The sequence below is a fragment of the Mustela erminea genome, chromosome 12 (assembly GCF_009829155.1).
Source record: "Mustela erminea isolate mMusErm1 chromosome 12, mMusErm1.Pri, whole genome shotgun sequence".
In the NCBI taxonomy this organism is placed as follows: Eukaryota; Metazoa; Chordata; class Mammalia; order Carnivora; family Mustelidae; genus Mustela; species Mustela erminea.
This window is the reverse complement of record NC_045625.1, coordinates 92920125-92933602: the sequence shown is the minus strand read 5'-3', so window position 1 is coordinate 92933602 and position 13478 is coordinate 92920125. Positions and strand designations below refer to the sequence as shown.

Sequence of the window (13478 nt, the reverse complement as noted above, 5' to 3'; positions counted from 1 at the left end):
ATGAGACAGCAGAAGAGGTAGCCAAAAAGCTACTAGAAGAAATAATTTCTAGGTTCGGGCTGCCTCTGGCGATCGAGTGAGACAATGGCCCTTGCACTTGTGAGTTCAGTCTCACAGGCATTGGCCAAGGCCGTGGGCACTAATTGGAAACTACATTGTGCCTAATGGCCCCAGGGTTCCAGGCAAGTAGAGAGAATGAACCGGACTCTTAAAGAGACCTTGACAAAACTAATTCTGGAGACTGGCGGTGGATGGGTGGATCTCCTTCCTTCGCCTCCTCAGGGCATGATATACACCGTATTTAAACAAGGTGACCCCATTTGAAATAATCTTTGGGAGACCCCCCCACACTCTGTCCTCGGTTACAAGAGGCTGCCCTAGCAGAAATGACTGATCCGTCTGCACTCCAGTCACTGCAGGCACTACAGTCTGTCTTTAAAAAAGCCCATGCAGGGATCTCGACTGCCCACACTGAGACGGAGACAGAGGTGGAACCACATCCTTACCAACCCGGGGACTTGGTTTGGATACGTCACCATCAAGTGGGAAACTTGGAGCCTTGCTGGAAGGGACTGTTTACTGTCATCCTGACCACCCCTATGGCAGTAAAAGTAGAAGGCATTAGGGCCTGGATTCACGCTGGTCATGTCAAATGAGCTGAGGATGAAGACGCCTCCCAGAGATGGAAGCTGCAGCCCACAGACCCCGCTGACCATTGACTAAAGCTAAGACTAAAAAAACTATGAGTTTATTGTTGTTCTATTGTTACTTGTTTATGTAAAGTATAGGTGGGAAATTAGATGAACGGAATTGGGAAAAATGGAAAAGGTTATACAAAGCGGTGAATGGCTAACTCATCAGCCAACTGTGCACTACTGTTACTTTTTGGCCCCTGCATTATAAGTGCCCTAATGTCATTTGTTCCAAAGAAAATTAGAGTGATAAAAATGTTAGTCTTATATGCTCAATATAACCCCCTTACAATAGGAAAACGTAGAACTGGCTGAAAAGTCAAGGATTTAACCAAATTCCAAAGAAAAGGGGGGAATGTAAGGGCCTGGTTAGCCAGAGGGAGCTATTTGGTTGTGGACTTAGATTGGCCCTGCCCCTCCCAGAGGAACTTACTTGCAAACCCCAGATCTAGGGGCAGGCCAGGCCCGATGGAGACATCCAATCAGTGGTGCGCGCGTATATTTACTGTGGTGAGTTGAAATCTCATTGGCCACCTGTGTGGGGGCCAGGCTCAACCACCCCTATAAAGGTTAGTCTGTGAGGCTGGGGGGACAACCGGGAGTAGTAGGAGGAGTTAGAATAGCTGTTGGGATAGCTGTTAGGGTAGTCGTCGGAGTGAGAGTCGTCAGGAGCCATTAGGGTAGTAGTCGGGTAATAGTCGTGGGGAGCAGCGCCGCTCCGAGCAGTCTTGCTGCCCCGAGCTGCAGCCCTGCGACAAGCGGCCTTGCAGGAGCGGCCTTGTCTGGGGAGCAGCCTCATCCACAAGCGGCCTCGTCCGGAGCGGAGTCATCCGGAGCAGCCTTGTCGGAGTGGCGTCATGGGGAGCAGAGTCTGTGTCTGTGTCGTAGAGGTTGTCATTCTTGTCATCGCCATTGCCTCTTTGTCGTCGGGAGCAGCGTCCTCCAGGGAGCGGCCTCGCAGGGGAGCGGCCTCGCTGGAGCGGCGTTATTGTCCTCATCGTGGTCGCCTCTTCGTAAGAGATGGCCCTGACCGGTAGGTTTGATTTTCGATGCTTAGAGTGAGATAAAGCTTTGTTTGATTTTCACTTTGTGTCAGTCTCGTTCCTCTGATCAGGACCCTAACAGGAATAAATTGTTACAGGTTTTTACAATATAGGCAAACCAGTATCGTTTCAGGGAGGATAGTGATAAGTTAAAGATGCATACTTGTGATATTGTGATTTATAATAAGAGATATGTATTTGGTCTTTGTCCCATTTCTCCCACAAAGCTTCTAAAATCCTTGGAATTTCCTAAGTGATGAGAGTGATAAATGTGTCTTTTGTTATATTAAATCAGGTGACATTAGAAAGAACCTAGGAGTGGGGACTGGTTGCCAAGGAACCCAGCTCTGTGACTAGAATGTGATTAGAAGGTTTGAATTGACAGTTCCACTCTCCTCAACCTCCGGAGAAGGATGAAGCGCTGGAAGTTAAGTCCATTACCAATGACCATTTGATATAATGTCTGTGTCATGAAGCCTCCACAGAAACCCAGAAGGAGAAGGTTCAGGGAGATGCTGGGCTTGGAGGGAAACTCTGTTCCCTTTCCATATAACTTGTCCAGTTTCTCCCATTTGGGTGTTCCTGAGTTCTTTTTATAATAAACCAATGATAAGATGTTTCTCTGAGTTCTGTGAGCCACTCTAGCAAGTTACTTGAACCCTAGGAGAGAGTTGTTGGAGCCTCTGATCTATACCCTGTATGTCAAAACTGCAGGTGACAACCTAGGTTTGAGACTTGTCTGAAGTGGAGGGGAGTGGTCAGTCTTTTGGGACTGAGCTTTTAACAGGTGGAACCTGACACTATCCAGGGAATGTCTAGGACACCCAGCTGATGTGAGAATTTCTTGGTGATGTTGAAAAATTCACAAATCTTAATTGGTATTAGAACTATAACAATCTAAATTGGAAAGCAACCACAAAAAAATGGTAAAATGATAATTATAACAGAAAAAAATGGGCAGTAAAATATTCAAAAGAATACAGGAACAAAGAAAAACGAAAAATAGAACAAATAAGAAAGATGTTATACTTAAAACCAAACATGTTGATGTATTTGTATTAAATGTAAGTGTTCTAAATACTCCCAATTAAAACATGGACAACATGAGACTTAATGAAAATCAAAACCTAACCATATATATAGGAAACACATTTTAAATCATTTGACACATGAAGGTTAAGATTGAAGGATGGATGGGGCGCCTGGGTGGCTCAGTGGGTTGAGCCTCTGCCTTCTGCTCAAGCCATGATCTCGGGGTCCTGGGATCAGGCCCCGCATCGGCTCTCTGCTCAGCGGGGAGCCTGCTTCCCCCTCTCTCTCTGCCTGCCTCTCTGCCTGCTTGTGATCTCTGTCTGTCAAATAAATAAATAAATAAATCTTTAAGGGAGGAAAAAAAAGACTGAAGGATGGGAAAGAAGCTAAACTGCAGATTCTAAAGTAAGATAAGTTAGAGTGGCTTAAATGGATATTGGACCAAGGAGACTCCTTGATACGGAATACTACTAAAGAGAAAGACAAAATGTTCATAATGATAAGATCAGTTATCTTACCTAACATAACTTAAATGCATGTGAACCCAATAACAAAAACTTCAAAAATATATGAGACCAAAATTGTTGATGTGAAAGGAAAAATCCACAGTTATGATTGAAGATGTTAGCAGTTCTCACTTCTTTCAAAAAGACTTGAAAATTTGAAACTTGAAAAACTTCAAAGTTTTTGGTAGAAATACTGCCTTAAACAGCCACAGACATCAAAGAAGCTCTGCCATGTTGTATATTTTTCATCTGATTATGGGTCTTTTGAAAGAATTTTCACCACTTTAGAAATGTTTTTATTTGCAATCCAAAGACTAGCCTATTTTTCAGTTACAGAGATTATTGCCAAGTAGTGGTTCATTACCAAAGATTATCCTAAAGTCAAAGTAAAACACACCCAGAGTCAGAGTTATCAATCTACATGCGTACACAGTACTGTTTCTTTGTTTACAAAATGATAATGGGACATACATTATCATGTGTGGACACATTTGTTCTCTATGTTATGTGGAGGCTTACATACTGAATTTCAGTTATTTCACACTCATAGAGAAATGAATCAACATTACACTTCCATTTATACTTACTACATTAAAGGTTTTTTTGAAGTTTCACAGGGAAATAAGCATAACACTGATGTGAACAGAGATTTCTGCCCAAGTTTCAGAGATTTATTTTTTTTTCTTCCAAATAACATCAAACAAGGCGTGGTTCTGGAGTGCTCTCTCTGGCCCACATGTGAAGGGTGGTGATCACAACCCCATGGGCAGCCACCCCTTCCCTCTGGGAACTCTGAAGGAATATCGCCGCTTGCTGTGGAGGAGGCAGACCATTTGTTTCTGTTGATTATCTGATGTTTCAGGAAATACCAGCTCTTCTCCATCTGTACAAATTTTTAAACAAATAAAACAGCATCCTTTAAACTGTTAAAATGTGTTCCCGTCCATTAATTTCACATTAATCTCTCAATTAAAGATCTGCACAAATATACTACTCTAATTTTTAAAAGTTGAAACTGGATGCTTATGGCATCCATTATCCATTATCAAGAATATGAAGGGAGCATTCATGAACAGAATGTAATGTTCAGTTTAACCAGTAACTGAAGAGTAAATCTGTGCTAACTCATATCTGTAAAGCAACATGGCTTCTCTAGAAGGAGGGAGCCGTTGCATTGGTGTCTTTCCGCTCTGATTGGCCTTCACGTGTCTGCGCTGCTTTCGTCCTACCACAGTGTGTGGTGTAAGGGCATTAGAATATTCTGTTGTGCTGCAGGGTAAAATGTAGAGGGTGAATCTGTCTATTAATAAAAACAATTACTGTAAAAAAGCAAAGCTTTTCTGAGGCCTACAACAGGAGGAAGAGGTACAGAGGTGGGGTAAACCCCCCTCCCCGCCCCCATCTCACCTCCCCTCTACTGGAGATAAGAAACTGCCTCTACTCTCTCTCTGTTCTAAACCTGGTGGAGGATGCAACCCTTCTTCAGACCCCTAGGAGACCAGGGCCTACCCTATTTTAGTTCTTAACATCTAGAAGTAAATAAACTGTCACCCAGAAACCATCAAAAAGAAAATAGGAAAGCTTGTTACACATTAAATTGAGGCTCCTCCTAAAAGATATTAATGTCCTAATCTCCAGTACCTCTGAATATGACCTTATTTGGAAATACGGTATTTGCAGATGATCAAGTTAAGTCGAGGTCATTGCCGTGACCAACCTGGAGCAGGTTGTCTCTCAACAGCCTTCGAAAGGAACAGACCCTGCTGACACCCTGATCTTAAACTTGCAGCCTCCAGGACTGCGAACCAGTACATTTCTGTGTTTTAAGCCACCTACTCTGTGGTACTTTGTCGTGGCGGTCCTAGCAAACTGATACTTAGCTACATGATGCATTCCATCCTATCAGCAAAATAGGAAAAAAAAAAGAAATGAATCCATATGCCTTTTTTCTCACTGCAAATCTAGAGTCTAAAAACACAGGTGGGGGAAGCTGAAGTAGGCTTGGGGAGGCCGGGGAGGATGCTATATCTGCTTTCAGTACCTGAACTATAGCTTGTTAGAGAGCGAGTGAGTCTGCATAGTGAACACTGTAAGTGGTGATTACATCGTTTACGTGTGCTTATGTCCAACCGTGCCTCCATCAGTCCCACTCGAAAATAACAAGTGTGCCTAGAGTAAATGTTGTGTCTATACAGATATGCAATGATGACGGACAATCACTCTTTGCCACCAGCTCAGCGAATCAATGTCGGATCTTCTCCACTCGTTTGTTCTCTGACCTTGGAAAGTCAGCTAGAGACATGATCTCTTACAAGTAGTTCTAAGAAGAAGAAGTTGTTTCTTACATGTCATCTTCTTTTTGAAATATATTAATCTTATTGTCTCTGAAAGTAAAATATTTAAGGATCACTCACTATTTAGGGGTCGAACGTAAAATAAAAAACAAGATTACCATCTCAACAAATACTTTTTAAAATTAAGCTGTAAGTCTGTTTGCTTATATATAAAGCATTAGTTATTAAAATATTCCAAGTGCCCCCCTCAAAATATTCTCAAAAACCAAACAAGCAAAAAATCCCAGAAAAATACCAAACGGATAAAATTTCAGAAATATGAATATCACACATTAAAGAAATCTGAATATTGGTAACATAGAAATACATTCAATTTTTAAGTTAACTTTTTAGAAGTTTTTAGTATTAAGGTTATCTTCAGAAGATTCATCTGCCTAATAAATTTATTTTATCAAATAGTTAATGTTACTCATTCACATTTAGAATGCTAAAAAATCTTCATGTTTTATGTAGTCGGGTAGTCCTTGCAAAAGCTTTTCCCACAGCTGATAGTATTTAAAGTAGGACAAAATCTCACATAATTTGACTACTTTCTTTATCCTATTCCTATATAAACTTCTTTTGATACATAGCTTATCTTACGTATAAATATCCCCAAATTCTTTAATCTTCAGTGATCTTTTCTTACAAAATGTCAGTCTTTTAGGTTTAAATTTTTATTTGTGTTTGAGATTATTTGTAGTAGAGATATACTTTTTTATTATGAATTTATAAAATTCTAATTGAGAATCTTAAACAGAGCTTTGGTTCTTTTTTTTTTCTTGATCTGTTAAATTTTCTTTTTCAGGATACACAAGTATACTAAGTAAAAATTAATAACAAGTAAAAGTAACTAAACTGTGGGATGTAGCATCTATAGCGTATGATATAAATGAATACATATAAATGTACTATTTGATCATAACAATGCTACTTTAATGTAAGTATGAATCACAAAATAACTTTTGTGCCAGTAATTAAATTAACCATTTTAGGTTTTGATGAGGATTTTCTACTCTCAGTTCAGCCTCCAAATTAGCAGATGTACGAATGAATATTCCTGCTTCCATTTTCAGTCAATAATTTCCATTAGTCATATGATCTCAATGTCAAATCACCTTCTTAAGAGGGACAGTCTGGATCCATTCCATGGAGTTCACATTAAAGATGTCCACTGCATTTTCACTGTACACAGAGAGATATGGGGCATTGTAACCTGGGAGATGGGGAGGAGGTGACAGCAAGTAGGGGCTTCAGGATTCACTTTTTAACTGAGTTTTTTATTAAGAAAGATGCCCTTCGGGGCGCCTGGGTGGCTCAGTGGGTTAAGCCGCTGCCTTCGGCTCAGGTCATGATCTCAGGGTCCTGGGATCGAGTCCCGCATCGGGCTCTCTGCTCAGCGGGGAGCCTGCTTCCTCCTCTCTCTCTCTCTCTGCCTGCCTCTCTGCCTACTTGTGATCTCTCTCTGTCAAATAAATAAAATCTTAAAAAAAAAAAAAAAAGAAAGAAAGATGCCCTTCAGTGGACGAATGGATAAGGAAGATGTGATCCCTATACACTATGGAGTATGATGCCTCCATCCTAAAGGACAAATACCCAACTTTTGTAGCAACATGGACGGGACTGGAAGAGATGATGCTGAGTGAAATAAGTCAAGCAGAGAGAGTCAATTATCATATGGTTCACTTATTTGTGGAGCATAACAAATATCGTGGAGGACATGGGGAGATGGAGAGGAGAAGGGAGTTGGGGTAAATTGGAAGGGGAGGTGAATCATGAGAGACTATGGACTCTGAAAAACAATCTGAGGGTTTTGAAGGGGCAGGGGGTGGGAGGTTGGGGGAACCAGGTGGTGGGTATTATAGAAGGCACAGATTGCATGGAGCACTGGGTGTGGTGCAAAAACAATGAATACTGTTACACTGAAAGGAAATTAAAAAAAAAAAGCTGTATGTAAAACTCATAAAAAAAGAAAAATACAATGAATCTTGGAACACTGAAAAAATTTAAATTAAATTTAAAAATAAAAAGATAATTATAAATTCACATGCAGTTTTAAGAATACAGAAGGATCTCTTGCACACTGTCTAGTTCAGCCCAATGTAACATTTGCAAAACTAGGATACTAACACTGATAGAATCAATCTACTCATCCTAGGCAGATTTCCCGTGTGTGTGTGTGTGTGTGTGTGTGTGTGTAGGTCTGTACAATGTTATCACCTGTGTAGGTTCATGTATCCACAACCATAGTCAAGATACAGACTGTTTCCACCACCACAAGGACCCCTCAGTGCTCCCTTTTATAATCCCACCCACATCCCCTCCTTCCCTAACTCCTGGGAATCAATAACGTGTCCTCCATTGCTAAAATGTTATTATTTCAAATATGTTGTATGAGTGGAATCACACAGCGTTCATGATAAATTTTATCTGCTAAGCCTAATACATTTTTTTAAAAAAAGAACCCTTCCAATTGGAAACCTAAGAGAATCTCATACCATTATAGTAGTCTAATTATCATATTGCCTCAAATATTTTTAATATGGTTAAGATAAGTAAAAATATAAATGATGATGTATATGGTTTACATTTTAGAATACGACACAGTGAAAGTCTGACAAAAAGCTTTCTAACATTTTCATCTAATATGGAAACTCTACTAAGTAATTGCATAATTTCAAAGTCTGTGGCTCCTAAACTAATTGAGCTTGTAGCAAGAACACAGTAGAAGATGAGAACAGTGTATGTGGAGAATGATGTTCATGAGCAAAGCAGCGAACACTGGCAGCCACTAGCGTTTTTGGAACTTTCTCCGTGACTAATAATAACTTAAGTTACAAAATTCTCATCTGAGTGTCTCTCCATGAAAACAACAGCAGTGTAACAACCCTTCCTCCGCTGCACTTGTGCCATCCTTCTCCCTTTGCTTAGAGCATGCTCTGAAGAGTGCCAGCTACCTTTCTTCCCCACTTCTGCACCTCAGTCCAGGCAGTCTGACCTGGGCCCGCCCTCCTGCATTAAACGGGCTCACAGCAAGTCGTCGACCAGCCATCATTGCTGAAGCCAACACACACGTTTTAGCCTGTCTTACTTGACTGCTCAGTGATGCTTGCCTCCCAGGATTCTCCTCTGTGGGCTTCTTGCCTCCTGACCATCCCTCTGGCATTTGTGCTGCTTGGTTTTCTAACCTGTGCCCTCTTACCTATTTACTGTCCCATTGGCGGGACACACTCAGCATGTCCAGGGAATCAGGCTGACAACATCAGAAACCAGGAACCCATTTAAGCATGGTCATGAGTAGATGAGCAGACATCACGTGCCCAAATGTGCTTCAGTGGGACATGTACAACACTATTAATGAAGTATTCTTCATAATAGTCTTTAGAGCTCGTTTTCAGTTACAGGAAATTTAGAATATAAAGGAAGAAGCAAAGCGCCATGAGGAAACATCCAGATTGTGGAATATCCTGCAGGACAGCAAGTCAGCGACGTGGAAGACCACTCAAGACTAGACAATATCTAAGATGTAGCAGTAACAAGGAGTATGTGGACCTTCTTCAAATTTTGATTCCAAGAAATACATTGTCAACAGAGACATCTTTGTGATAATTAGGAATGTTTGAGTATGTATTTGAGGATAATAAGAACCATGGATAACTTCTTCGGGGTGATAATAGCAATGTGGCTTTATAAAAATGTCCATATTTTTAGAGGTGTAGTATCAAATATAGAAAGGTGGAATGATAGTGACTTCTGGGGTCTGATTTAAAATATTTCCACACAACAAAAAAGAAAGAAGTTGAATGAGCGCAGCCTTCATCCCCTGTCCGAATCCACTCTTCCCTGGGTTTTATTAGGAAATCTTGGCATCCGCTCATTTGCTCAAGTTCGACATCTGAGAATCATTGCAGATTCTCTTGTCCCTCAGCTTCCACTTCCAACCAAGTGTAAATTCTGTCAGTTATATCTCCAGTGTCCCTCAGATTCTCTCTTCACCGTAACTGCCTCTGCCTTACACAGCTTCAATCCACAATGTCTACAATGACCTCCAAGTCGCTCTCTTGTCTTCCAGTCTCACCTTGCATCATCTTTGATCTAACCATTGGAATCGAGGGGTTTTTCTGAAATTTCAAGTCTCACCCTGTGCCTACAGAACACCTTCTGTGGTGTGGCTCATGAGGACCCCTCCAACCCTGTCTCTTGAACTGTCTTCTTGAACTCCATGCCTGAAACACTGAACTTAGAGTTCTTCACGAAGTGCAGTGTGGATGGCCTGTTCCAATTAGGACAGAGTAGCTGATACTGGACATATCCTGTCACCATCAATAATTATAAAACTGGAAAAAATATATATAAGAAGTGACTTTTTAGGTATTAGTATACAGCACAAGATTGCTATTCTTAAAAAAAAAAAAGAGAGAGAGAGAGAGAAAGACATGAGGTAGATCCTACATTCCCCTAGCTTTCTACTAGGGAAAATTTCCAAACTGCTGTGCAGAAAAAATGGAGCCCAAGCAGAGAGTGGAAGTTTTGCTGGGCAGAGGAAACAGATACTAATGTGTCTGGAATTTGCAAGGCAGGGTACACAGAGGAAAGAGCCACACAAAAGTAGTCACAGCTATGTGCACTCTGGTTCCCTCAAAATCCCTGACCAAATCCAAAGCTGCTCATGGACAGAGCAAAACTCTGTGAGACCTGCTCAGAGTCTTGAGGGATGAAAAAAATGTCCTAAGTAGTACTGTGCTGGAGAGACATTAGATTTCTTAGTTAGACAAAGTGGAGAGACAGTGGCAGAAACCCTGGACACTCAGTTGAGACCGCCAAAAGGTCATTATTTAGGAGTAAGGACTAAAAGGCCAAAATAGGTCCATCCTAACAAAGTCTAAAGTCAATCCTCAGCAAAAGCAGGGTGACTGGTCCATCAGATTAATTGCCTGTCAGAACAAAACACAGCCCTTCGTGTTATGCATAGTACAGTCCAGAGTCCCTGTGTCATAGCATCCATAACACCCAGCAAAGGGCAAAAAATAATAAGATGTAAAAAGGCAGGAAGAGATCCTTAATCCAGAAGGAGAAAAAGTCAATGGAAATACCCGCAGATGAGCCATATGTTGGAATAATTATAAATAATTATTGTAAGTAGTTCGGGACTTCATGAAAACATAAATATATCAGAAGATAGGACAATTTCATTAACTGGAAATTTAAAAAAAAATGAAATTATAAACAGAAGAATACAGTATCTGAAATGCTTAATTCCTGGATAAACCAGGAGGAAAAGTTCAGTGAAATTGAAAGATGGGGAGTCAGTAGAAATTATCCAAACTAAAGGAGAGAAAAAAATATATTTTAAAAAGTCTCAGTGACCTATGAAACAAAATCAAGAGGTCTGGGGGCACCTGCGTGGCTCAGTCAGTTAAGCTTCTGCCTTCAGCTCAGGTCATGATCTCGGGGTTCTGAGATCCAGCCCTGATTCAGGCTCCCTGCTCAGTGGTGAGTCTCCCCACCCTGCTGGTACATGTGCATGCATGCTCTCTCGCTCTAAATAAATCTTATTTAAAAAATGAAACAAGATGGGATTGGGAGGGAGACAAACCATAAATGACTCTTAATCTCACAAAACAAACGGAGGGTTGCTGGGGGGAGGGGGTTTGGGAGAAGGGGGTGGGATTATGGACATTGGGGAGGTATGTGCTTTGGTGAGTGCTGTGAAGTGTGTAAACCTGGTGATTCACAGACCTGTACCCCTGGGGATAAAAATATATGTTTATAAAAAATAAAAAATTAATTTTAAAAAAAATGAAGAGGTCTGATAAACATGTATTTTGATCTGCAGAAAAGAGAATAAGTTAGAAAAATTTGCAGAAATTTAATGCCTGAAAATTTTCCAAAATTAATGAGAGATATCAATCTTCAGATCCAAAAAGTTCTGCAAACCCTAAAGAGAATATATACCAAAAAAACTGCATGTAAGCCCATCATAGTCAAATTGCTGAAAACCAAAAATAATGAGAAAATCTTAAAAATGGCTAAATAGAAGACATGGAGGGAACAACAGTGAAAATGGTTGCTTTCTCATCAGGAACAGTAGAAGTCAGAAAACAGTGGATGTGTTTTTAAAGAGTTGAAAGACAAAAACACTTTTCATTTCTTTAGCTGGCCTTCCCTGACCTACTGTATTAGATTAGGCATCCCTCCTGTGTGCTCTTGTAGACTGTTCTGCTCCCCTGTCACAGCACTGGCTTGATTGTTGGTCTCATGTCATGATTATAATCTCCGTATGGACACAGACTAGCCTGTTTTATGTTTAATACTGTGCCCTTAACCCTTGGAAGAGTAAGTTTGGAAGAGTAAGTTGCTTATATTAAGTTCTCTGTACTGTTCTCTTAAGTGAATCAAAAGGCTGTATTTAAATTATAAAATGATGGCCTGTACCAATAAAATATGAAATAAGCTGAAATTCTTTAGGAGCGTTACAGGTATACTTTACATAAACTAAATCCAAAATTCAAAAGATAGTATCTGTTTCTTAGGGCTTATTAATGTGTATGTGATTTTCAGTTACCATGAAGATAACCTGTTTAGGAGCTTACAGAAAACAACAATTTGGATTAAGGATATATTCAGCATAAATTTTCCTATGAAAAAGTAAAAGATAAAGGCTAAGTTATCACATGTATGACCTAGATATAACTTCATTACAGCTGTTCTACTTGAAAAGACTTAGAAAAATCAGGAAATGTCTTCAGTGATGTTGTTTTCAGGAATAAAACCTGTCACTAACAATAGTTAGCGGAAATAGAAGTAGAATTAAAAAGGCAAGAAAGATACAGAAAGACAAGGGAACAAATTGTAAGATAGCCTTAGGGCAGTAAGTTGGAGCCACTGGCCACATCAGCTCAACAGGCCTAGATCAGGGGCCCCTGCTGTCAGTATAAATGCCAATGCTCTTAAACATAGCAGATATTCAATACTGGAGATCTCGACGGCACAGAGAGCGTCCACGGGCTCGTGTGCCATAAACGATAGTGTCGGGTCCTGTGGGTGGAGCATCCTGTATGGGAGGGACTCCTTCTCTCCTCAAGGGGCATCTCAGGAACCCCAACTGGAATCCTCCACAAAGCTGCTCATTGAAGATGGCCATCCACTCGACATTGGTTGGGAACTGGAGCTCTTTAAATTTTCTGTGAGAAATTTTCTTGCTCTGATACAGCTCATAACAAAGGACTTGGCTTTTCCTCGCTACACAGAGGCACAGAGGCCCCTTGGCACAATGTTCCGGAAGTCATTGTCTGACACCCTTTTGTTTCTGCTAGCTTGTGAGTGTCAGTCTTCCGTCCATCCAGAGCTGACATGGGAAAAAGCCGCATATGGTGACTTCTCCCAGAGATCACCGCAACCATCTGGCCTTGGGGAATGAGCTCAATCTGATTAATCTTTTTCATGTCACCAAACCAAATAATTTCTACACAAATCAACATGGTTATAAGTCATTGTCAAGTTCAGAATAATCTCTGTTTATTTTGAATTCTTTTCAGTTTTACGTAAAAACAATTGAAAAAGGACAGTAAAAATGATCTCATAAATCTTAATATTCTGTGAATAAATTCTTTACAAATAAAATGGCTAGTCACCTGCAAATTAGCAATGTAACTTATTTTTAGAAAATTTTTTATGAGTTATAATTGAGGTATACCATTATGTTTCAGATGTACAATAGAATGATTCAGTATTTGTATAAACTGCAAAATGATCACCACAATAAGCCTAGTTAACATCCAGCACCATACGTAGTTAACAAAATTTTTGTTCTTATGATGAGAATTGCTGAGATCTCTCAGCAACTTTCAAGTATACAGTAAACTATTATTA

The 13478-nt window shown here is 40.3% G+C and overlaps 1 pseudogene; it reads right to left on the bottom strand.

Annotated features, from left to right (window-relative positions):
- Positions 1 to 4025: 4025 nt before the first annotated feature.
- On the bottom strand, positions 4026 to 12750 carry LOC116570033 (annotated as a pseudogene).
- Between the last annotated feature and the right edge of the window lie 728 nt (positions 12751 to 13478).